A 24,348-nucleotide genomic window follows, 5' to 3' on the forward strand; every position below is an offset into this window, starting at 1 on the left:
CCCCTCCACCACCACCGAGTGTTGCTATAAAGGAAATGCGTTTGACCTTTCCAGTGTAAAAAGTTTTCTCTACCTTAAAGAGAGTCACTAACCGACGCACACGGGGCTGGAGAGGACTTAGGAAATGCCCATCCCTGCAGGAAGGCGAATGCGGCTCTGCGCGGCACTGGGCGCCGCAGGAGTTAGGGGAGACAGAGGGACCTCCGGAGCCCGAGACGTCCTGGAGCAGCTCCGCAGCCGGAAGGCCACTGCTCCTCGCGGGCCCGCCCTGCCCAGTCCTCATCTCGGGGGCGGGGCCGCCCTCAGGCCCCGCCCCTCCCTACCCTGCCTCCGGCGCCTGGGGCAGCTGTGCCCGCGGAGTTTTCCGCCCGGCGGGCTCCTCCTCCCGCCCCGCCCTGACGGCTGCTGCGCCCGCGACTCCCCAGTGCCCCGAGTGCCCCGTGAGCAGGAGTGGGACCCAGCCCCAAGCAGAACCCAGGCGTCGCGCCCGGGACGCCCGCGGAGAGAGCCACTCCCGCCCACGTCCCATTTCGCCCCTAGCGTCCCGAGTCCCCGTGGCCAGGTGAGTGAGGGTCCCGGGCCGGCTGGGGGCCTGGGACCAGGCGGCTGCAATGCACCGCGGCGCCGCGGCTGAGGCCCCGGGCTGCCTCGCGCCCAACCCAGCGCGGCCCTGCGGCTTCCTGGTTGCACTACAGGCGTGGGGGTGGGGGACAGAGGAGAGCGTCGGTGGGTCGCGGGCGGGCCGTGTCGGCCTGGCAGCCCCTCGATCAGCTTCGGCGTCTGGGGCTGCTCCCTCCTGTGTGGTCGGGGTGCACCCGCCGGACCCCCCGGGCTCAGGTGTCAGGGTCTCAGTCTGGGCCTGGGTAGGGCCAGGGGCCGTGACCCTGGGCGCAGGAGGCAACGGCTGGCGGGAGGGATGCCGGAGGCCGGGCCCCGCAGCCCTGCGGAGCCCTCCAGGGTGCGCGCGCCCTTCTAGGCGAGGCTTGGGGAGATTAAGCAGAGAGGGCTATCTTCAGGAACTTTCCTCCGAAACTGGGAGCACGCACATTCCTGGGAGCTGCTACCATTGCAGTTTATTTGTAAGGAGCTCTCCCCAATGTTTGAGAGAATGCGGGAGCCATCCCAGGTGCTGTGCCTGCCTTCGCCCCTTCCCCAACCTTGATCCTCAGTTTCAGGAAGGGATTCCTGGACTTGTATCTCCCATGGGTGCAGGCCAGGCCCTTAAGACTTAGAAAGGTAAAACGGTCTGTTGGTTTAAAGGAGACACGCGAAGTTGGTTACCTGGGGACTTTGGAGGGGAAAAGTTAAGCCAGCCAGTGCTAGCCCAAGCTGGAAACAGTCGGCCCGGGGCATTTCTGTCTCCGCCCTCCAATCCGTGACCTCTCTGTAGAGATTCGGCGTTTGTGGTAGCTCTCCCCTCTGTTCTCTGCGCTGGGCATGGAGTGGAGCTGTGAGGCCGAGCCCCTGCCCTGCCCTGCCCTGCCCACGCAACAGGGACTAAAGGTTTGCAGGGCAGGGCCTGGTATGCTCACCCTTCACCGACTCTCATTGCTTTCCTCATTCCTTTTATGCGGCAGTCAATTGTTGGGGATTCGAGGAGGATTAACAGGGCCCCTTTCCTCAAGGCATTCTTTGTGCTGCAAGGTGTTCCCTGACAAGAGAGGCCAGGTGAGGTGCCAGGGCAGTTTGTTGCCCTGGCATTGGGTGCCCACTACCTCAGGCTCCTGCATACCTTGCTATCTTGTCTCTGACTATTGTCTGTGCTTTGGTTTCCTCATCTGTAAAATGGGGGTAATAGTAATCCCTGCCTCACAGGCTTGTCGTGAGATTCAGTGCATTCATTTATTTAATAACAACACAGAGCTCAGGTACGGACCAGTCAGAACCGGTGGTGACTGCTGCACCACACTTGTGTCTCCCAGATGGGTGTCACCCACATTAGCCATAAAGTGTGTGAGGCAGGCCTGGGTCATAAATAATCAGGTGTAAGGGTCAATAAATAGTAACAGTGGAAGGTTCAGCTAAAGTTGAAATGCGCTTCTCCTGAACCATCTTTCTGGCTTAGCTCATGCTAAACTCATGCTCTCTGTCTTCCTGGAATGCCCTCCCTCTCCCGTCTGGCCTAGGATTCTCCACCCTCCTGGGAGCCATCCGGGTGCCTGCTCCCCAGCAGAAGGGATGGGATATGCTCTGAGCTCACTCAGCCCCTCTGGCACTGACTCGGTTCTCATCTCTCGCCTTGCATCGTATTTGTGTGGCCGTGTGGCTTATCTCTGCCCTGTCCTCTGACTCTGGAGGGTGAGGGCTGTTTCTGACTTACCTCTTGGTGGCAGCACTCAGGATGGGCCTTGCCTAATGTGGGTGCTCAGAAAATTAGTTGTCGTTAGTTGAACAACGGAGACAGCATAGGGAAGTGGTTTCCCTGTGGTTAAAATATAGGACCTTGAAGGCTGGGTTTGGATAGGCAGAGAAACGTGGGGAGGGTGAGATGGAGATGAATTGGGACTAAGAGGTGGGAGTGGAAGCCCCATCTGACGCCTTTATGCATGATATTATAGAAACGGCCCACTCTGGGTGGATGTGTCCAGAAGGCCAGGATCGATTAGTGATGCCTAGTTCACGTGACTGGGGAGGTGATGTGTGGCTTGGGATGACAGGAGTAGGAGTTGAGACAGAATAGGTTAGTGTGGGTTCTTCTTGGAAATTGTAGAATAGAGAAAAGAAACTGGTGTATGCAGGAGGTGAATGTGGAACCAAAATGCATGCTGAATGCTGGAACATCAGAGGTCCCGGTACCTTTCTGGTACACCCCCTCCTTCCTGTTAGATTCACCCCTCGTCTTCCTCTTTTTTTTTTTTTTGAGATAGATCTTGCTCTGTTGCCCAGGCTGGAGTGCAGTGATGCAATCTTGGCTCACTGCAACCTCCGCTCCCTGGGTTTAAATGATTCTCCTCCCTCGGCCTCCCGAGTAGCTGGGATTACAGGCATGCGCCACCATGCCCAGCTAATTTTTGTATTTTTAGTAGAGACGGAGCTTCACCATGTTGGCCAGGCTGGTCTTGAACTCCTGACCTCAGGTGATCTGCCCGCCTCAGCCTCCCAAAGTGCTGGGATTACAGGCGTGAGTCACCGTGCCCGGCCTCCTCTCTCTTCTTAGCCACCGTCTTCCCCCGTAAGCCTGAAGCAGTTCCTGGCACTTGTTCCCATGGAGAAGCGTCTGTGTAAGGGTATGCTTCACCAGCACTGCCAAGGAAGCAGACTTTTCACTTTCTCTGGATTTTTCTCTGCAACACCCTCTGATCCCATTGCCCCCAGAATAGTAGGAATTTTGAGTGATACCTAGATAGGAAAGCTCTTAGAATTAATGAAGAAACTGAGGTTTTCTTGGTGGGAGTTTGTGCTTTTAAAGGGAGTTGTTGCAATTCAATGGAACTCTGTAATAACCACTGAAACTGTTACACATTAGGCTTACTGACCCTATCTCCATGAAATAAAGACCTGATAGTCACATAGTTGTTTGTTATTTGGGAGGATCCTAAAAGTACAGCCTGAACAGTGACCCAAATTACAGCTGGCCTTGCCCACGCTGATGTGAGGAAGGAATGGGTGGGGGCAACCAAGAAATTGGGGGACAGAGTTCTCTGTGCTGGGTATCCTAGGACAAGCCACCCAGCCACACAGGGCCCCCCCACACACAACAGTTCTGGATGATGAAATGCCTGCCTGGAATGGAGAATCAGATGAGAAGATGTTTGCAAAGGGGTTTGAGATCAGTTAGGGGGTAGTGATGACAATGTTGATATCGTGGGTGTGTGACTGCCAGGAGCTGTGAAGCAGGGGGTGGAGTGTGCTGTGGTCAAAGCCTGGTTCTGGGATCTCTAGTTTTCCAGGGGCTTAGGCTCCGCCTTAGCAGAAAAGAAGGAAAGGAAATTGAGAAGGAAGTCAGGTGTCCCCTGCCCCTCACACCTAGGGGTGGCTGACTTGGAGGACATGAGATGGGGGAAATCCGAGTGAGGGCAGAGAGGAGAAATGTGGAGGCTGCTTACAGGGAGGCTAGGGAGCATATGGCATATCCAGCCTGGGGAGTGGCACTGCTGGGGGAAAGGGTGCGTGTGTCGGTGGGGAAGGAGTGGTGATAGCAGATGTGAGCTTGCTGTGTCCACTAAAAAGGTCACAGCTATTTTTAGGAAGTAGGTGACAAGGCATGTTCCTGTAGAATTGCTTATTACTGAGAACCCACTGTTGGCCTCACCCTGCATGGTGTGGTTAAAAGGAGAGACTGCCCCCACTCACCCTAGAGTCATCCACCTGGTGTCCCTGAGACATGGGACACTGGATGAGGACCAGGTTTGGAGGATGAAGAAGATCATGTATTTGGTTTTGGACATGTTGCGTTTGAGGTGTCTTTGAGATACCAAATAAGCTGGTGGATCTGGGGCTCCGGAGGCGTCTTGGCTGGACAGACATTTTTCTAGGTTGTGTTTGTATTTGAAGTCATGGGCACAGTGAGATTGAAGAACTTACCTCAAACAGCTGAGTAAAGGAAGATGAGCCTATAAAGGACCCAGAAAAAGAGCGGCCTGAGAGGGGCCCAGAAAGCCAGGACAGAGTTGTATCCCAGGAGCCAGGGTGAGTCTGCTTCATGGGATGGAGTGGTCAGCTTGGCATCGCGGCTGTGGTGAGTGGTATGGAGGAGATGTGGCTGCCTTCCCTGCTTTGGTGGGATGATGTGAGCAGAAGCGAGGTTGGAATGAATGGATGAGGAGTAGCAGGACGTGAGGATCTGATGATAGTAAGTTTAGACAGGCTCTGAAATGTTGGCTTTGAACGTGAGGAGGACGTCGTTGAGGGAGTGTTTGATTCTGTTGCCTCGATTTACCTTCCTGCTCCCTTTCCAATCCCAGAAGGGATCATGTGGATGGCCTGCCACTGACATCCCTCCCCACAGCGCTCCGTGCTCAGGCAGACCTAGGTACCTACAAGGGTTTGCTCCTTTCACAAATTGGATTCATTCTCATGAATGAATGAATGAGTGAATGAAGCACATTGCCCAGGTTGGTCTCAAAGCCCTGGCCTCAAGCAATCCCCCCGCCCTGCCTCAGCCTCCCAAAGTACTGGGATTACAGGAGTGAACCACTGCACCTGGCTGGTATTAAATTTTCTTTGTGGCCAACTGCATGATAAATACTAACATGTTTCATGGGCGTGAAAGGAGAAAATAGGTACTCTGCGGGACGCTGACTTTAGATAGATCTCTTAACTTCAGTTGCCCTTATATCCCTGCCTGCCTGGCTGTCAGATTCTGAGAGGTATAACAAAAACTCTCACTGTAGTTTTTTAAAGTCCAGCTCTACTTATATTTGTGGGAGTTCTAGCCTTTTGAATTTGGCTTTCATGTTTCATGTATATAGGCTTATCAAGCTGATCTTCCTACCTTGTGTCATTTGCTGGTTATTTAACGCCTTTGGTCTTTGGCCTTAAATTCCATATTGTCTGTGTTTTAGGAGAATACATGGCCAAGGATCTGGGAGAATCTCTTTTCTTTACAGTCTTAAAATTAATAAATAAGTGCATTTTTAAGATAATAAGTGAAAGGCTCAGAAATTTAAATGCAGGCATCAGAGGACGTTCAAGCCATGCCCCTTTAGTTTCTGTTCAGGCTCACATGGAGCGGTTAGTAATCAGGTCTCACTGATGACCATGAGCTCCCTGTCCTTGGCTGTCCTGATGGTCTCCATGATAGCCAGATTTTTAGGAGGGGTGGATAAAATGAGATTTGCGTGCAAACTCCTGGAATGTTGCCTGGGAACCTCTTCTCTCACTTTGCAATTCCTGCCCCCTTCCTGTAGGTCCAAGGAGCGGACTGCTCTGCCTCTCATTTACGCATTTCCTTCCTCATTCCAGACAGCAAGATGAGCTTTTGACAGAGTAGCCAGTACAAACACTTCCCAGGGCCAGAGGTCAAAAAGACGCGGGCCCCAAGTCATAAGCTCGTCTCTGTGCTTGTGTTTTAAGCCACATAAACTGTCTCAGCGGGCTGGACTAGCCTACGCCTTGTTGTACCCTGAGATCCTAGTGAGTAGTTCTCCAAGTACTGTGTTTACAGATAAAGGCAAATGCCAGAGAGAAATGGCTGGAAAGGCCTGCTAAGGCAGGATTATCGGAAAGTCTTCAACGTATATGTTTTTAAATTTTACATATTTTTTCATTTTTATTTATTTTGAGACCAGACTAATTTTTGTATTTTTGGTAGAGATGGGGTTTTGCCATGTTGCCCAGGCTGGTCTCAAACTCCTGGGCTCAAGTAATCTGCCCACCTCAGCTTCCCAAAGTGCTGGGATTACGGACATGAGCCACTGCACCCGGCCAACCACTGTGCCCAGCCTATTTTTAATATTAATATTTCCACCTCTGTTTTCCTTTGCATTTATTTGGTATGTCTTTGCCCAACCCTTAGTGTTAAATATTTCATTCTCACTTAAAAAAGTTTATATCGGCTGGGCGCAGTGGCTCACGCCTGTAATCCTAGCACTTTAGGAGGCCAAGGCTGGCAGATCACAAGGTCAGGAGATAGAGATCATCCTGGCTAACACGGTGAAACCCCGCCTCTACTAAAAATATAAAAAATCAGCCAGGCGTGGTGGCGGGCACCTATAGTCCCAGCTACTCAGGAGGCTGAGGCAGGAGAATGGCATGAACCTGGGAGGCGGAGCTTGCAGCAGAGCCGAGATCATGCCACTGCACTCCAGCCTGGACGACAGAGCAAGACTCGGTCTCAGGAAAAAAAAAAAAAAAAAGTTTATCTTGAAGATGGAATCTTTGTAAATAAAATTTGTTTCTGTTATAATCAGCATGTGGTTGAGGGTGGATGGAGGTTGACAGAAGGCAATGATAACAGCAACAAACCTAATTGCATGGTTTCTGTCTTTGGTAGAGGAATTCTGACTGTTGACATACCAGATATACTTGATTTTATTCTTTGCATCTTGCTTATTACTTATTATACTTGCATGTATTCCTTTCCTGATTTTTGCTGTTTGGGTTAAGTTTCTCATCGTCATCTTCCCCACGCCACCTGTATTACGTTTCAGGTTTGGTTGTGAATGAAGAGAGGAGCCCCGTCTCTCTCTCTCTCTCTCTCTCTCTCTCTCTCTCTCTCTCTCTCTGTCACACACACACACACTCTCACTCTTTCTTGAAAAATCAGGGTCGAGGTTAAGTGTCTGTTCCATGAGATTGTCTTGGCACCAGGCTCCTTATGGACTGTTGTCCCTAGCATTCTCGAGGGCTGTGGTTTTCAAACTTGAGCATGTATAAGAACAATCTGGAAGGCTTGTTAAAGCATAGATTCTTGGACTGCACCCTGAATCATTCTGATTTAGGAGGTCTGTGATGGGACCTGAGCATTTTAATTGCTTACAGGCTTCCATATTGTATAATGCCGCCGGGCCACATGTTGGGTAGCACCGTCTAGGTGCCGCCCTTACCTGCATGGCCCAAGACAGCTCACTTTCACATCCCCATGGCAGGCCCTCTTAGCTGCTAGGGGTCTGGGAAGCTGTCCTTAGTTGGGGCTGCTGTGTGCCAGGCTATGGTGAGTGTTCTGTTACTAAAGCAAGAGAGAACAGATGGTTGAGGAGGACAACCAGAAGTTTCTGGAACACCACCCACTGCCCTCCTGAATTTGAAACTACTACTATGCTTATCAGTCTTGCTGTTGGCTAAGCCTGTGTTCCTCAGGTTAGGAAGTGGGAATGGTTTCTCATGACAGTGGCAAGCCCGCAGGCAATGCAAGCAAGGCAGCCTCTGTTCCTGTGGGCTGGTGCACAGGCTGGCAAGCTGCTGTGGCTTTGCCGATGCCCCGAGAGTCATCTGGTGCTCCCCACCATCAGGTCTGGCATCCACATACTCCATTGCTGCAGCCACCACAAGATCTTCCAGACCCCATGGGATCGAGGGGCCCCCTCCAAGAACCAGTGGGATAGGGGTTATTTTTTTTGAGATGGAGTCTCGCTCTGTCGCCCAGGCTGGAGTGCAGTGGCGTGATCTCCGCTCACTGCAAGCTCTGCCTCCCGGGTTCACACCATTCTCCTGCCTCAGCCTCCCGAGTAGCTGGGACTACAGGCACCTGCCACTGCGTTTGGCTAATGTTTTTTGTATTTTTTTTTTTTTTTTTTTTTTTTTTTTTTTTTTGAGACGGAGTCTTGCTCTTTCACCCAGGCTGGAGTGCAGTGGCGCGATCTCGGCTCACTGCAAGCTCCGCCTCCCGGGTTCACGCCATTCTCCTGCCTCAGCCTCTCCGAGTAGCTGGGACTACAGGCGCCCGCCACCACGCCCGGCTAATTTTTTGTATTTTTAGTAGAGACGGGGTTTCACCGTGGTCTCGATCTCCTGACCTCGTGATCCACCCGCCTCGGCCTCCCAAAGTGCTGGGATTACAAGCGTGAGCCACCGCGCCCGGCCTGTTTTTTGTATTTTTAGTAGAGACGGGATTTCACCATGTTAGCCAGGATGGTCTCAATCTCCTGACCTTGTGATCCTCCCGCCTCGGCCTCCCAAAATGCTGGGATTACAGATGTGAGCCACCGCGCCTGGCCAGGGGTTATTTTTTTGTGCTACCTCCTCCCAACTTCCCTTCTTCAACCCCGAATATGACACCTAGGTGACTGTTTCTAGGAGAGTTTGAGGGCAGAGGCTATTTGAACCCTGAACTGAGGTGGGGGTGATGTTCGGTCTCCATGGCTGGTAATACCCTTGAGAGATCAGAGCAGTGGTTGCCAACCCCCCTTCTCTGTTGTCATCAACACATAGGGAGGGGATCTGGAGAGAAACAGGGTCATAAGGCTCCTATGGAGCAGCTGGTACTTTTCTGAGTGGCTTGAGTATATGAGACATTATTTGGGAGGCAGTAGTAACTTTCTTCTCTTTCTGGGGTTTAACCTTTGTATTTCTCAAGTCCATTCTCCAGCCTGAGAAGGTGTGATGGAGCCCAGAAATACGTTGAGTGGTCGGGGACCAGCCTGGTTCATAATGCACTGGCCTGGAAATCCAGAGATGTGGTTCTAGTCATTGTCCTCCCCCAGCCAGCTCTGAGACCTCAGGCAGAGTCCTTCTGCTCTCTGGGTCTCAGCTCCCACCTCAAATAAAATAAACAGGTTGAATGAAATGATTTCATGAAGGCCCCTTCCAGCTCCAGTATTTTAGGATTCTTATGTAATCCAAATGCTAGTGCACTGGGAATTGACTTTGTCTTGAAGAAGTGTCTTTCAGAACCTGCTTGCTCAAGTTCAGCCCCTTGGTGAGGCTCCGGACGCTGCCACTCTCCTAGCCTGCCTTGCCTGGAGTTTCTCCAGGCTGAGCTGCCCCAGGTGCCAGCCCTCAGCAGGGAGGTCTGAGGCGCAGCCTGGCTAATGATTAACATAGGCTACAGCTATTTTAGTTCCTGGCATGTGGGTGGGGAGTTGAATGCTTAACAGCACCTGTGTAGGCTTTTTGTTTAGTGCCGGGGAAAATATGGTCTGGGTTGGTGGAGTGCTGCCCTGAGGCTGGCTGGCTGGCTGGCTTCGGTGACTTAATGGCACCTGTGACCAGCAAGGGCAGACAATGGGGCTCTGGAGTGCCCGCCCAGGGCCCCCACCACCTTCTCAGTAGAGCTGGAGATGTTCATATGCCCACTCACATCACTTAAGGTCCTGCCTTGGAGTGGGAGAGAGAGGGGAATGTCCTAGATGTGTCCTCCCTGCCCCCAGAATTCCTGGGGCCTACGTAATGGAGGCTACCAAAACAGGTGCCACCCAGAGAGTGGAAGAAATGAGTCAGGGTCCACCGGGGTTCCTGCCAGTATTCAGTATGTGTCAAGGGCCTCACAGTGCCAGCCCTGTGGCAGGTGGTGGTGGGAGACAGGAAGAGAGGCCTGTCCTACAGCCTGTAGCACTGATGCTCTCATGGGGAGGCCTAGAAAAAAAGTGTCTGGCTCTGGCACTTGGGTGTGTGACCTTTGCATGTCAAGGGTCAGCTCAGCCTTCGTTCCCTTGCTTATAAAATGACGATGATAATACCTATCCAATAGGAGCATTGTGGAGGTTAATGAGGTAATATATAGGGAGGTAATATATGTATCTATCCTAGGAGTTAGGAAAAGGGGAGCTTATTAGAACATTAGAGAACGTGGAAAACATTTTAGGACAAGTGCTGTGAGAGTCCCAGGAAGAGCAAGCATTGTGGGTAGGAGATCAGGGTGGGCTTCCTGAAAGAGATATGATATGGTTTGGCTGTGTCCCCACCCAAATCTCGAATTCCCTCGTGTTGTAGAAGGTGGGAGGTAACTGAATCATGGGGGCAGGTCTTTCCCGTGCTATTCTCGTGATAGTGAATAAGTCTCACAAGATCTGATGGTTTTATAAAGAGAAATTTCTCTGCACAAACTCTCTTCTCTTGTCTGCTGCCATGTGAGATGTGCCTTTCACCTAACGCCATGATTGTGAGGCCTCCCCAGCCACGTGGAACTGTGAGTCCATTGAACCTCTTTCTTTTGTAAATTGCCCAGTCTCGGTTATGTCTTTATCAGCAGTGTGAAAATGGACTAATACAAGGTGGAACTTCATCTGGACTCGGAAGGCCAGGAGACAGGAGGTCAGACCAGCTAGAGGGACCATCTAAGCAGAGGTGTCCTGAAAAGGGAAAGTGCTGAGCTGGGCTGGGCTAAGGACATGCATTTTTTGTGCTTCTCTCCATCATGCAAGTCCCTGAGGTACCTTCTGTTTTCTTGCTGTTCCTCAGTGGCCCAGTGTGACTCTTGGCTCCAGACTGCTTGACACAGCTTAGGATGCCAACTGCAGAAGGGTCAGCCCATTCCCAAGTGAAGGTGTTTTCTCCTCCAGAGTGAGCTGCAGGTCCTTGAACTTCCAGTTGCATGCGGCTGACTGGGGACATTGTCACCATCTGAAGAGCAGCCCTTGATAAGGGATATTTGGAAAGGTTTCCTGAGGATTCTAGGCAGAGCGGGGGTGCTCAGCCATTTGGAGCTGGAATATACACTCTGTTAAGTCTCCCAGGCTTGAAGGGGCTGGGCTCCCAGAGTGGTTTGAACAGGCCCCAAGGACTGGCTGATGGGCATCAGGGCCTCTCCGGGAGAGGCCAGGGGATACCCTGCTGCCATCACACTCTTCAGTCTTCTTCGCCTCTGTTCCTCAGCCTGTGGTGAGAGAAGGGTCTGTGCTGGCCATTCATAAAGTGATGAGATGGCTCATCACACACCAACTGGAAGGGCCCTGGTAAACCTCTACTCCTGTGATCACAAATGCAGATTCCTGCAAGGACAGCCCCGGCAGCTGAAGGAGGGAGGGAGGGAGGTGCGCAGCTGTTGCCAGCCCTAACCGAGTGTCACCATGCAGAAATGTGGGGCCCTTGTTGCTAGAGCTCCTGTTTTAATATTTTTGAAAGATTTAAGCCAGAGTCTCCCTTTTGCAGCCCTTTCCTCCCTCCAATGAAATAATGCTATTGAGCTCCAAAACCTTCAGGAGCCCCAGGTTCTGGGAGGCAGCATGCAGACCACTGAGGCCCTGCAGGCACACTCATTGAAAACAGGTGAGGTAGATGAGGCCAGGAGGGCTTAGGTTTGCCAAGGCCCCTCAGAGAGAAGCCAGTTTCTCAGACGCCCCTATGCTCCACTGCCAGGGAACACATTTTCTGAATTCTTTGTTTCCCCCCCTCCACCCGCCCCGACTCTTCGTGGGAGTGGCTCTTAAATATTGTAGTGTGTGTTTCCCTGGAAGTGCGCTGTTGTGTTTATCTCCCTAGCTAGAGGGAAAGCATGATGCAGGCCAGGACTTTGTTTTTTTCTTCTTCCCTATCCTGGGGAGTGTAGCCCAGCCCCTGGTGCCTCCATAAACCCAGGTGGGATTGCTGTGAAGCTAATGAAATGGAAGCTTCAGGCCCCCGGACTTGTAGCACCCTAGTGAGGGGCCGTGGGAGGTGCACTAGCAGTGAGTTCACAGAGTCTTATGGTTTACAACATTTGCGAAAAACTAAGATGTTTTGTATTCTTTGTCCTAAAGAGGGCTCCTAAAATTGTATAAGCTTCAGGCCCCACAAAACCTGGACCTACTGCAGATGCTGGTACCAGTCTCACAGACTGGCTGCTAGTGTTTTATTTTAACTTTCCCCTAAAAAATATATGCCTGTTTTTTCAGAAAGCAGTTGAAGAATGTAGTTCACCAGGCTGGTCAACATGGCGAAACCCCATGTCTACTAAAAATACAGAAATTAGCCGGGCGTGGTGGCGCATGCCTATAATCCCAGCTACTTGGGAGGCTGAGGCTGCAGTGAGCTGCGATTGTGCCACTGCATTCCAGCCCGGGTGACAGAGCAAGAGACTTCTTCAAAAAAATAAAAAAGAAGAAGAATGTAGTAATATTCTCTTTTTTTTTTTTTGGGGGGGGGGACAGAGTCTCCCTCTGTTGCCCAAGCTGGAGTGCAGTGGCACAATCTTAGCTCACTGCAGCCCCAGCCTCCCGAGTAGCTGGGAGTATAGGCATGTGCCACCACGCCAGACTAATTTCTGTATTTTTAGTAGAGATGGGGTTTTGCCATGTTTGCCAGGCTGGTCTCGAACTCCTGGCCTCAAGTGATCTGCCCGCCTCAGCCTCCCAAAGTGCTGGGATTACAGATGTGAGCCACTGCACCTGGCAGAAGTAATATTCTCTTTCTAAAGTTAGATGATAAAGGATGCTTATTTTATTATGCTTTATAATTCATATATATGTTGTATTTATTGCTATATTGTAAAAATATTTTATAATAAGTGAAAAAAGCCAAATATGTTGATCCAAAAGGCTTATAATGAAGCCAGCAGTCCCCTGACACATCCTTCCTCTTTCCCTCTTTCTCCAGTTAACCATTTTTAACTAACTTTTTAATTAATAGGCTTATATGACTGTTTCTTAATTTATCAGTTTTGAAATATGTTGACTTCCTGCTTGATAGGTTAGGAACCAATACATACATCAACATTCAATGTCTGCATTATTGTGACCATAAATTGTATTGTTCGATGCTGTGCCAGTAATGTGCTGTGGTCACACATTAGGAGTACAATCCTTCCTGTCCCAATATTCCTCAAGTGGATGCTTTCCCCCTTCGGGGGCCTGATTTTCTGTGTATCTATTGTTCCAAACTGGTCTAGTTGCTCCCCAGGCCTGCTGCTCAGCTGTTGTCCCGGGACTTCTTTTTACAGTCTTCTGTGTTAGATTCTCCTATTCCTAGATCCTATTTATTTTATTTTATTTTATTTATTTTCCTTATTTATGTCTTATTTTGCTGAAATCATCCAGAAGTTACTAAGAAAAGTGCATGGGAGGTAGATTTTGTTTTGTTTTGTTTTGTTTGTTTTTGAAGCTTGTGTGCCTGCAGATATCTCTATTCCTCCCTAATGGATAGAAATATCCATTCCAAATATCTCTATCTAGTAGTGGATAATTTAGCTGCCTATAGAATTATAAGCTGAAAATAATTTCCTCTTTGAACACTGAACACATTATTCTGTTATCTTCTAGTTTCCAGTGTGGCTGTTGAAGTCCAATGTCCTTCCAGTTCCCCTGAAAAGGACCCTTGTTTTTTCTTTTCTAAAGTTTTAGTATCTTTCTTCTGCCTCTTCTGTTCTCAAATTTCACAATGATTGCTTTGCTGATCTTTTTGCTTTGTGGATATAATATTTTCTCTTCCGTCTCTGAGGATATTATTGATTATATTTTTGTCCTCTATTTCTCATCGTTGTCTGTTTCTTTGGTTCCTTTTCTTCTGTTTTGGTCTCTCCCTTTCTTGGTATAGACTTTCTCAGATGTCCTGTGACCCTTTGCTGTCTATATGAAGAGGGAGACCATAAAAATCTGATTAAAGTGCATAGGTGAAATGTACAGGAGGGGCAGGATATTATCACATCTCTTCCCCCTTCGGTGTGTTTCCTGGAAGGCAGTCATTCCCCAATATTGCAAAATTAATCTCTCCTCAGCTCTGGTCTTCCCACTGTACCTGCTGTTGCCTCGGGCAGGAAGCAGCAACCTAGGCTTGAACTCCCACGGGCTGCCCCCGTAATGGAACAAAAAGAATCATCCTAGAGAACTGGGCCTGAGTCTGCCAGCGGCTCTGAGGACAGAAAGCCTCTCTACCTACCCTGCCCTGGGGACGATGAGCTCTAGCCTGGGAGTTGGGGATTCGGCACCAGCCCTCTTAGGGTCTTGCTGTATCACCTTGGCATGCCACAACCCTCTCTCTGGTTGTCAGTGTAATTGTTTGTGAAATGGGGTGAGGTGGGGTCGGTGGGAGTGAACTGAGTCATCTCTGAGGTGCTGAGCTGGCCTCTGGCATCCCAGTTGTGAGGTCCTGGCCGATGGGGTGTGATGGCCCTCCCTGTGCAAATCCGACGGGGCAAATGCTGACTGGGCATGCGTAGCCTGGCCACACGGAAGCCACTGAGGGCCCAAGTCCCCTGGTGACTCACGTTGACTGGTAATTCAAGTTAGCACACCTGTGCCGAGCCTGTTCCCTACACATGGGAGAGGCAAGCACCTGGTTCCTGCTTCCGCTGTTGGAAAGGGTTTTGTTGTAGTCTTGGTGGTTTAATATTTCCCTTGTTGAAGAAGGCTGGCTGAGTTAGGTAGACGTGTTCACAGAGCTCTTATGCAAAGAGAACAGAGGCCTTTGGAAAGAGAATGCCATAGAAGGATCTGGAAGGAAAGAGAAGGAATGGTCACTGTATATATTAGTTTTCTTTAAAGTTTCTTTTGTTGTTGTTTGTTTTTGTTTTTTGAGACAGAGTCTCACTCTGTCACCCAGGCTGGAGTGCAGTGGCACAATCTCGGCTCACTGCAACCTGTGCCTCCTGGGTTTAAGCAATTCCTGAGTAGCTGGGACTACAGGCACGTGCCACCATGCCTGGCTAATTTTTGTATTTTAATTTTAATTTAATTTTATTTTGAGACAGAGGTTTGCTCTTTTTGCCCAGGCTGGAGTGCAATGGCATGATCTCGGCTCACTGTAGCCTCCACCTCCCGGGTTCAAGTAATTCTCCTGCCTAAGCCTCCCGAGTAGCTGGGATTGCAGGTGCATGCCACCATGCCCAGCTAATTTTGTATTTTTAGTAGAGATGGGGTTTTGCTGTGTTGGCCAGGCTGGTCCCGAGCTCCTGACCTTAGGTGATCCGCCTGCCTCAGCCTCCCAAAGTGCTGGGATTACAGGCATGAGTCACCGTGCCTGGCCAATTTTTCTATTTTTAGTAGAGACAGGGCCTCATTATGTTGCCCAGGCTGGTCTCAAACTCCTGGCCTCATGCAGTCCGCCCACCTAGGCCTCCCAAAGTGCTGGGGTTACAGGCGTGAGCCACCATTCCTGGCCAATAGTTTTCTTTAAAAATTTTTTGGCCAGGCACGGTGGCTCACGCCTGTAACCCCCGCACTTTGGGAGGTCAAGGCGGGCGGATCACGAGGTCAGGAGATCGAGACCATCTTGGCTAACACGATGAAACCCCGTCTCTACTAAAAATACAAAAAATTAGCCGGGCGCAGTGGCGGGCGCCTGTGATCCCAGCTACTCAGGAGGCTGAGGCAGGAGAATGGCGTGAACTTGGGAGGGGGAACTTGCAGTGAGCCAAGATAGGGCTACTGCAGTCCGGCCTGGGCGAAAGAGCGAGCTCCGTCTCAAAAAAAAAAAAAATTTTTTTATTGTAAATTAACATTTATAATTATGTATGGTGTACAAAGTGATGTTATAATCTATGAATACAATGTGAAATAATTAAAGCAAACTAGTTAATATATCCATCACCTCAAATAGTTTTCAATAATTAGTTTTCAATTACTGCTGTAACAAATTACCACAAACTTGTGGCTTAAAACCATGCAACTCTTTTTGTGGTAAAAATATACACAACATAAAATTTACCATTTTACCCACTGTTAGGTGTGCAGTTCAGTGGTGTTAAATACATTCACTTTGTTGTGCAACAGTCATTACGATGCATCTCCAGAAGGTTCTCATCTTCCCAAACTGACTCTGTACTCATGAAATGTAAACTCCCCATTCCCTCTTACCTGAGCCCTGACCAACAGCAGTCTACTTTCTGTCCTTAGGAATTTGACTCCTTTGGAGAGACTTCATATAGGTGGAATCATAAGTATTTGTTCTTTTGTGCCTGGCTTGTTTCATTTAGCATAATGTGTTGAAGATTTATCCACATTGTAGCATATGTCAATTTTCTTCTGTTTTGAGGCTGAATGATATTCTCTTTTTATGTGGAAATCTCATTTTGTTTATTCATTCATCCATCAATGGGCACTTGAGTTGTTTCCACCTTTTGACTACTGTGAATGAGGCTGCTATGAACATGGGTATACAAATGTCTGTTGGAGTCCCTGCTTTCATTTCCTTTAGGTATATAGGTTGAGTATCCCAAATCTGAAATGTTCCAAAGTCCGAAACTTTTTGAGCTCCAACATGACACTCAAAGGAAGTGCTCATTGAAGCATTTTGGATTTTGGATTTTTGGATTTTGGATGCATAATGGTAAGTATGATGCCAGTATTCCAAAATCTGAAATCATTTGGTCTGAAGACCAGAATGTCTGAAACATTGCTGATCCCACACATTTTGAATGAGAGGTACTCGGCCTGTATGCCCAGGAGTGAGATTGCTTGATCATATGGTAGTTCTATGTTTAATTTTTTGAGGAATCTCCATACTGTTTTCCATAGTGGCCGCACTATTTTACCACATGGCTTTTTTATCTTTACAGTTTTATCTCATGGTCTTTTGGATCTCATGGTGCTAAAATCAAGGTGTTGGCAGGGTTGTGTGTTTGTCTGGTGGCCCTAGAGGTGAAAGCTTCCTTGTCCTTTCTAGCTTTAGAGGCCATCTGAGTTCCGTGGCACTTGGCCCCTTTCCTCCGTGGGTGAAATCCCTCTCATGCTTGGACTCTGTCCTGCTTATTCTTCCTTTTCATCCTTAACCCAGCAACAAAGGCTCTCTGCTTTGAAGGACCCTTCTCATTGGATTGGGCCCACCCGGATAATCTAGGCTAGTCTCCCCATTTCATGGCGGGTAACCCTAATCATGTCAGGACAGTCCTTTTTGCCATGTAAAGTAACGCATTCACAGGTACCGGGGATGTCTTTGAGGGACCTACTCAGGGAAGCTGATGGTAGCTGAGTTTCAGGCTCTGAAAAGCCCTCCCTCTACCCCTTCCCTTACCAGCATTTTCCTGAGGCCGCAGGACCCTAAGGGTTGGCCTTAGGGTGTATATATATATATGAGAATACTACATTCTCACAGCTATGTAATGAGATGGATGCATTTTTCCTCTTTTCACAGGTGAGGAGAAAGGCTCAGAGTGGTCAATCTAATCCAGGGTCACACAGCTAACAAGAGGTAGAGCTAGAATGGAATCATTGTCATTGGACTCCAAACCCTGTGTACCATCCCGGTGGCCCAGCAGCAGTGTTAGAAGATGATATCAGAGCTGTGTGGGCTGTGATAAAACTCATGCAGCAGAATCAAGAAGTCCCTTGTGACTGTCCTGTGATGTTTGGGGCTCTTGACAGGGGAGTGTGGGCCGTGAAAAGATGGGGGAGCTGGTTTAGGGTGTGTGAGAGAGAGTAATTGGGGTGGTAGAAGGGCCTGCCAAGAATCTAGGGGTAGACATTGTGAAAGCCAATGTCAGTGAGGCTCAGGCCTGGTGTCTTGGAGCTGCTGAGCTTCCCTTTACCTCCCACTGCAAGATGAGGGAGGGGTTTAGAGAAGTTTCTGCTTCCTTCCGGCAAAGCTGCTGGAAGGGTTGTCTTGTAGACAGTAACTGCTGCAGGACTTGGGATGTGGCACATCCCTGTGGGCCCAGGAGCTCTGGGAGAACCTGGGTTGGACTTTGCAGTGACTGGAGTGACCTGACAGCTAAGAGGGGTGGGATCGACAGGGAAGCCTCAGCCACCCTGGGACTTGTGCCCGATTGACATCAGCTCACTACCATTGTTTTGCTGGTCCCTCCTAGGGGGGCCCTGGCAGAAGCTCCCTCTGCTCAGGTGGTGTAACTGGCGGTGGCTTCCCCATGCGGAAGTGGGTAAACAAAGACAGAGACCTGTGTCCCCTCCCTGCCCCTGCCACCTGCACTTACACAACCCACTGTTTCCCTTTTTGGGAGTGAGTGTGTGTGTGTGTGTGCATCCTTAGGTTCTGTCTAAATCCGTTCAAGCTGCCGTAATAAAATATCATAGACCGGGTGGCTTATAAACAACAGAAGTACATTGCTCACAGTTCTGGAGGCTGGAAGTTGAAGATGAAGGTACCAGCAGACTCAGTGTCTGGTGAGGGCCCACTTTCTGGTTCACAAATAGGATAGCACCTTCTCCCTGTGTCCCCACATGGTGGAAAGGGTTGGGCCCTCTGGGCTTTCTTTTATAAGGCTGTGAATCCCATTCATGAGGACTCCAACCTCATAACCTTCCAGAGGCCCCACCTCCAAATGTCATCACATTGGGAGTTGGGATTTCAATAAATGAATTTTGGGGAGACAGAATCATTCAAACTATAGCAGGTCCTGGCCACACTTTGGAGTCAGGACTTGGGTGGGGGGCTTTTTCTGTCACTGCCACTGTGTCTGTTACAAGAACCTCAGCATCCTCCAGGACCTGAGTGCCCATCACATGCTGGCCTGCGAGGCAGCCAGATATTAACACTGTGTCTCTGTCACCTTCTTCCTCTGCTGCCTACTTTCCACTCCTCAGAAATTCTGAATTGGACTCAGCATTTGACTGAGCATTGGCTCTTATGTGAGCCCGTTTGGTGTGGGCAGGCCTCAGAGGTGACTCTTCCCACAAAGAGGAGTGGCCTGGTTTACAGGGAAGCCTGCTGTGGAGGAGCGTGACGGAGAGACCTGCGTGTGACGCTGTGTGCTCTCGGCCTGCCTTGTATGGAAAGTGAGTTCCTCCTCAGTTGCCCCCACCCCCCTTCTCAGCACCTGGTCTGGAAAGGCAGGCAGGAGGAGAGAAGATGGCCCTGTCAGTGCCACACCTCAGTGAAAGTTATGAGGACAGGCTCAGTGCCCCCAGGGTTGGGAGCTTCGTGCAGGCCGAGGTCCTGCCTCTGCGGGTCCCTCTCCCAGGCAGGTTTCCTCTCCGAGGGTCTTTCAGATCTCCCTGCCCCGTGGCCTCCCTCCATCATCAGTCTTGCCTCCGCTACTCCTGGAGTGGAGCAGGCCCCCAGACACCCAGGCACGTGGAGGGGATGGAAAGAAAACAGCGCCAATTTCCTGTTGGTGCTTTCTCTACTGGGAGGCTGGAAAATCCAATACAGCCATGCCAGTGTGCTCCCCACTCCCATCCTCCACCTGTCACACTGCCCTGACCCTCCCCAATTCCATGTTTCTCTCCCATCCCCTCCCTTCCCCCTTCAGTCCCCACAGTTCTCATCCTGGGCATTATCAAATGGCCCAGGGTCCTCTCTTTCTTATTTTGTTTTGGAGAAACAGGATGTCATGATATGTTACATGATATAATGGGAACAAACTTGGTATTAAACTGTTACTATCCCCATTTTACAGATGGGGAAAACTGAGGTGCAGAAAGGTCACGTAAACTGTCAAGATCACATTGCTGGTGGGGAGCAGTACTAGGATGTGAACGTAGGTAGTCTGGCTTCAGAGTCCATGTTCTTCTCACCATCCTCCATTGCTTTTAATGAAGTACCTGGGATCATACAGTGAAACCGGACTTAGAAGCCAGGTATCCCGATTTCGAATTCCATGCTATTTCATCATACCATATCTGCTTCTAAGAACTCAGTGGTCCTGAAAGAGTCCTGGGGAGGTTGGTTTTCTGGCCCTCTTGTATGGACAGGTGCCCCCTCAAGCATTCCAAGCTCATACTCTTCCTAAGGTGAATCAGCACCTGAGTCTTTTGCTGGTGTAGAAGCCTATTCTCAACTTAGAGTCCCAGCTGTATTATAGTTATATAAACACACTGTCTGTCTGTCTCTCCCTCTCTCTCTCTCTCATATTAGTTATATAAACACACTCTCTGTCTCTCTGTCTCTTTCTCTCTCTCTCTCTCTCTCTCTCACACACACACACACACACATGGTCCCTGACTCAAGATGGTTGAACTTACAGTTTTTCAACTTTATGATGGGGTTACATCACTTTAAGAAGGGATGTAACCAGCTCCTCCACTTTTGATGGGGTTACAATGAGGCTACGGTTTTTATTGAGTGCATGTCACTCTTGCACCATCATAAAGTTGAAAAATCATAAGTTGAACCATCATAAGTTGGGGACTGCTGTGTTGCCAGCATTAAATGCATTTTCAACTCATGATGGGTTTATTTGGATGTAACCCCATCATAAGTCGAGGAGCATCTGTATGTATTTATATTTAAAGTTCCTAACATTTAGAGATATGAACAGTTACAGATGAAATAATATATGATGTCTGGGATTTGCTTCAAAACAATACAGGGGTGTGGGTGGGGTTCAGGATGAATCAAGATGGGCCTTGAGGTGATAATTGTTGAAGCTGAGGGATGATGGTTTATTAAACTGCTCTGTTTTATATAAGTGCTCCATAACAAAACCTTGTGAAAAAAGTCAGCCATTATTAATCAGCGCCTCTGCGATTAATGGATTAATTAGGATTGTGGCTCACTCCATGGAATTCCACAGCCACAGTTAGGTATGTGGTCTGCTGGGGCCAGCTCCTGCCACTGAAGGGGTGTGTGGGGCAGAGCTTGGGCTCTATCTGCCTTCCCTCGTCTTCATAGTTATGGGGGAAGTGTGAGCTGATGGACTGAGGGTTTCTGGAACCTTCTGGCTATGAGGAATGGCCTTGGCAGACCCTTATTTAAAGCATGCTTATTGCAGTGTCTCCTTTTGCCCTTGAGGAGGGGTCTTCAAGTAGGTTGCGAAGGGCAGGACCCACTGGGACCACCAGTGAAGCCAGCCCAGCTTGGACAGAAGTGGCACCCATTTTGCAATGCAGCACTGTGAGGGGATGTCAGGTTTTGTCGTCAGCTGCCAGCAGGCCAGGCTCTACCACGGACCCTCTCTGCCACACCTGTGTGATGTGAGCAAGCCATGTCCCTGGTGTATTTTAGCTGCAAAACCGAGGAAGTTAGAACATGATCCCTTCCAATGTGGACATTTCGTGAGTCTGTAAGTCTAGAATTTGGGGTGAAAGCTGAAAGAGGCCCCCTTCAGAAATCCTAAGATCCCAGAGGAAGGAAGGACCTCAAAAAGGGATGCCCCTGGTTTTGCCCATGGGTCAAGCGAGGTCTGGGAGAGGAGGCCTGGCCTCAGGTTGCTGGCTGAGATCCTATTCTGGGTGAGATCCTTGGAACAGGGCTACCGTTCCAAGTAGTAGTAGTAGTAGTAGTAGTAGTAGTTAGTAGTAGTAGTTAGTAGTAGTAGTAGTAGTTAGTAGTAGTAGTTAGTAGTAGTTAGTAGTAGTAGTTAGTTAGTAGTAGTAGTATAGTAGTTAGTAGTAGTAGTAGTAGTAGTAGTAGTAGTAGTAGTAGTAGTAGTAGTAGTAGTTAGTAGTAGTAGTTAGTATAGTAGTTAGTAGTAGTAGTTAGTAGTAGTAGTTAGTAGTAGTAGTAGTTAGTAGTAGTAGTAGTAGTAGTAGTAGTTAGTAGTAGTAGTTAGTAGTAGTAGTTAGTAGTAGTAGTAGTTGTTAGTAGTAGTAGTAGTAGTTAGTAGTAGTAGTAGTAGTAGTTAGTTGTAGTAGTAGTAGTAGTTAGTAGTAGTAGTAGTACGTTTCCGCCTTGTCTTGGACCTTCCATCTTGAGTTCTGGGCTCCAGGCCCTTGTCTGCACCTTGCTCTAACCTGGTGCCTCCCTCTCTCCTGCCCAGTGACCTGGGACAAGTGCCCAGCCACTCACAGGGCACTGTGTGGAGGTCGTGAGCCACTCACATCAGCTCAGGGCTAAGTCTTCATTTCCCCAGCCCATGCCAGGAGGGGCACCAGATCGGAATGTGAACTAAGAAGGAAAACTCCAAGCAAAACTCTCAACACTTCACCCTGCAACCACCAGATGTGTGGTTTTTTTCCCCACACTGACCAATTCTCTGACACTAACTGGGTGTCCTATAATGCAGCTCAATTCTGACCCTAACTGGAGTCACTGCAGACCCGGTAGGTTAAAGGGCTCAGTCCCACAAGACCGCCAGATATATATTTCTTATATCACATTATCACCTGAGCCATTACTTATCCAGAGCCAAGCCTTCTGCTGGAGTGAAGAGAGTTTGCAGATGCATCAGTTTCTTTCCTCTTTTAAAAAAATTATGTACATATATGGGGAATGGGGGGCCAAGGGAGGGAGAGCTTTAGGACAAATACCTAATGCATGCGGGGTTCAAAACCTAGGTAACAGGTTGATAGGTGCAGCAAACCACTGTGGCACATGTATAACTATGTAACAAACCTGCATGTTCTGCACATGTATCCCAGAACTTAAAGCCAAAACAAAATGTACATATATCTGAGCATGTATAAACACATATGCATACACATTTTTATATTTATGTAAATATATATACATGTATTATACATTTCTGTGTGTTTTAAACTATACGTTGAAAACTGCTTGGTGGTGACCTTTGTGTACAAGGATAGAGGGAAGTGGAAACCACAGAGTTTCCCTGTCCCCCTGCCCCCACACATGCACCCCCTGCCATCAGCACTCCCACCACAGTGGTATATTGTTACAATCAGGGAAGCAACATTGACACGTCATTACCACCCCAAGTCCATAGTTTACATTAGGGTTCACTCTTGGTGTTGAATATCTCTGGGTTTTGGCTGATGTGTAATGACGTGTATCCATCATTACAGCACCACACAGAATAGTTTTATTGCCCTACTGTTCCTGTGCTCCACCTATTCATTCTTTCCTCCCCCGACCTCTGGCAACTACTCATCTTTTTGCTGTCACCATAGTTGCTTTCTCCAGAATATCATAGAGTTACAGTCATACAGTGTGTAACCTTGGGTGCTTCCAAATTGTTGGCCATTATGAATAACACTACTGTGAATGTCCATGAGCAGGTTTTGTGTGCAGCAAAAGTTTTCAACTCATTTGGGTAAATACCAAGAGCATGATTGCTGGATCATTGGTAAAACTATGTTTAGTTTTGTAAGAAGCCACCAAACTGTCCTCCAAAGTGGCTATACTGCTTTACATCCCCACCAGCGATGAATGGAAGTTCCCATTGCTCTGTATCCTCACCAGCATGTGGTGTTATCAGTGTTTTGGATTTTGGCCATTCTAATAGGTGTATAGTAGTATCTTATTGTTTTCATTTGCAATTTATTAATGACATGTTGAGCATCTTTTCATATGCTTATTTGCCACCTATATATCCTCTTCGGTGAAGTGTCTGTTCAGGTCTTTTGCCTATTTTTTAAATCATAAGGTTTTCTTGTTGAGATTTAAGAGTTCCTTGTATATTTTGGATAATAGTCCCTTTATCAGATATGTCTTTTGCATTTATTTTCTCCCATTCTATGACTTGTGTTTTCTTTCTTTCATTTTATTTTTTTATTTTTTATTTTTTTTGAGACAGGGTTTCACTTCCATCGCCCAGGCTGGAGTGCAATGGCGTGATCTGGGCTCACTGCAACCTCCTCCTCCCAGGCTCAAATGATTCTCCTGCCTCAGCCTCCTGAGTAGAGTAGCTGCGACCACAGTCACATGCCATGGTGCTCGGCTAATTTTTTTGTATTTTATTTTTGTAAAGACAGGGTCTCATTATGTTACCCAGGCTGGTCTCAAACTTCTGAGCTCAAATGATCTGGCTGCATCAGCCTCCCAGAGTGCTGGGATTATAGGCATGGACCACTGTGCCTGGGCTTGTCTTTTCATTTTAAAGAATATATCAGCAGGGATTATTGGACCTGCATGATTTAAACTATTGTCTTAGTTAATTTTGTGCTGCTCTAACAAAATATCACAGACTGAGTAATTTATAAGCAACAGTAGCTTATTTGGCTCACAGTTCTGGAGGCTGAGAAGATCGTGAGGCTGCATCTGGCAAGGACCTTCTTGCTGCTTCATAACATAGCAGAAGACATCATGTGGGTAAGACAGAGCATGTTATACTTTTGTAACAAACACACTGGTGGTAAGGAGCCCACTTCCTCCATAACACATTAATCCATTCATGAGGGTAGAGCCTCTTAAAGGTCCCGCCTCTCAGAACTGTTGTTTTGACCATTAAGTTCGCAGCACATGAACTTTGGGGGATACATTTAAACAATAGCAATGATATATTTAAATTTTATGGATGCAACCTTATGGGGAAAGTATTTTAAA

General features: G+C 48.5%; 1 protein-coding gene across 4 annotated transcripts in view; it reads left to right on the forward strand.

Annotated features, from left to right (window-relative positions):
* Window positions 1–308: 308 nt before the first annotated feature.
* ANXA11 (annexin A11) overlaps window positions 309–24,348 on the forward strand; it is a 49,520-nt gene continuing 25,480 nt past the window's right edge. The window contains exons 1-2 of one of the 4 annotated variants that reach the window (XM_030797697.1): window positions 1,418–1,668; window positions 23,600–24,114. The gene's annotated coding sequence lies outside the window, so the exon portion shown is untranslated. Of the gene's footprint in view, window positions 563–1,417; window positions 1,669–23,599; window positions 24,115–24,348 lie in introns of those variants that run through there. The other 3 variants (XM_030797695.1, XM_030797698.1, XM_030797696.1) reach the window with 3 other exon arrangements.

The sequence above is a fragment of the Nomascus leucogenys genome, chromosome 18 (genome assembly GCF_006542625.1).
Source record: "Nomascus leucogenys isolate Asia chromosome 18, Asia_NLE_v1, whole genome shotgun sequence".
NCBI classification, from domain to species: domain Eukaryota; kingdom Metazoa; phylum Chordata; class Mammalia; order Primates; family Hylobatidae; genus Nomascus; species Nomascus leucogenys.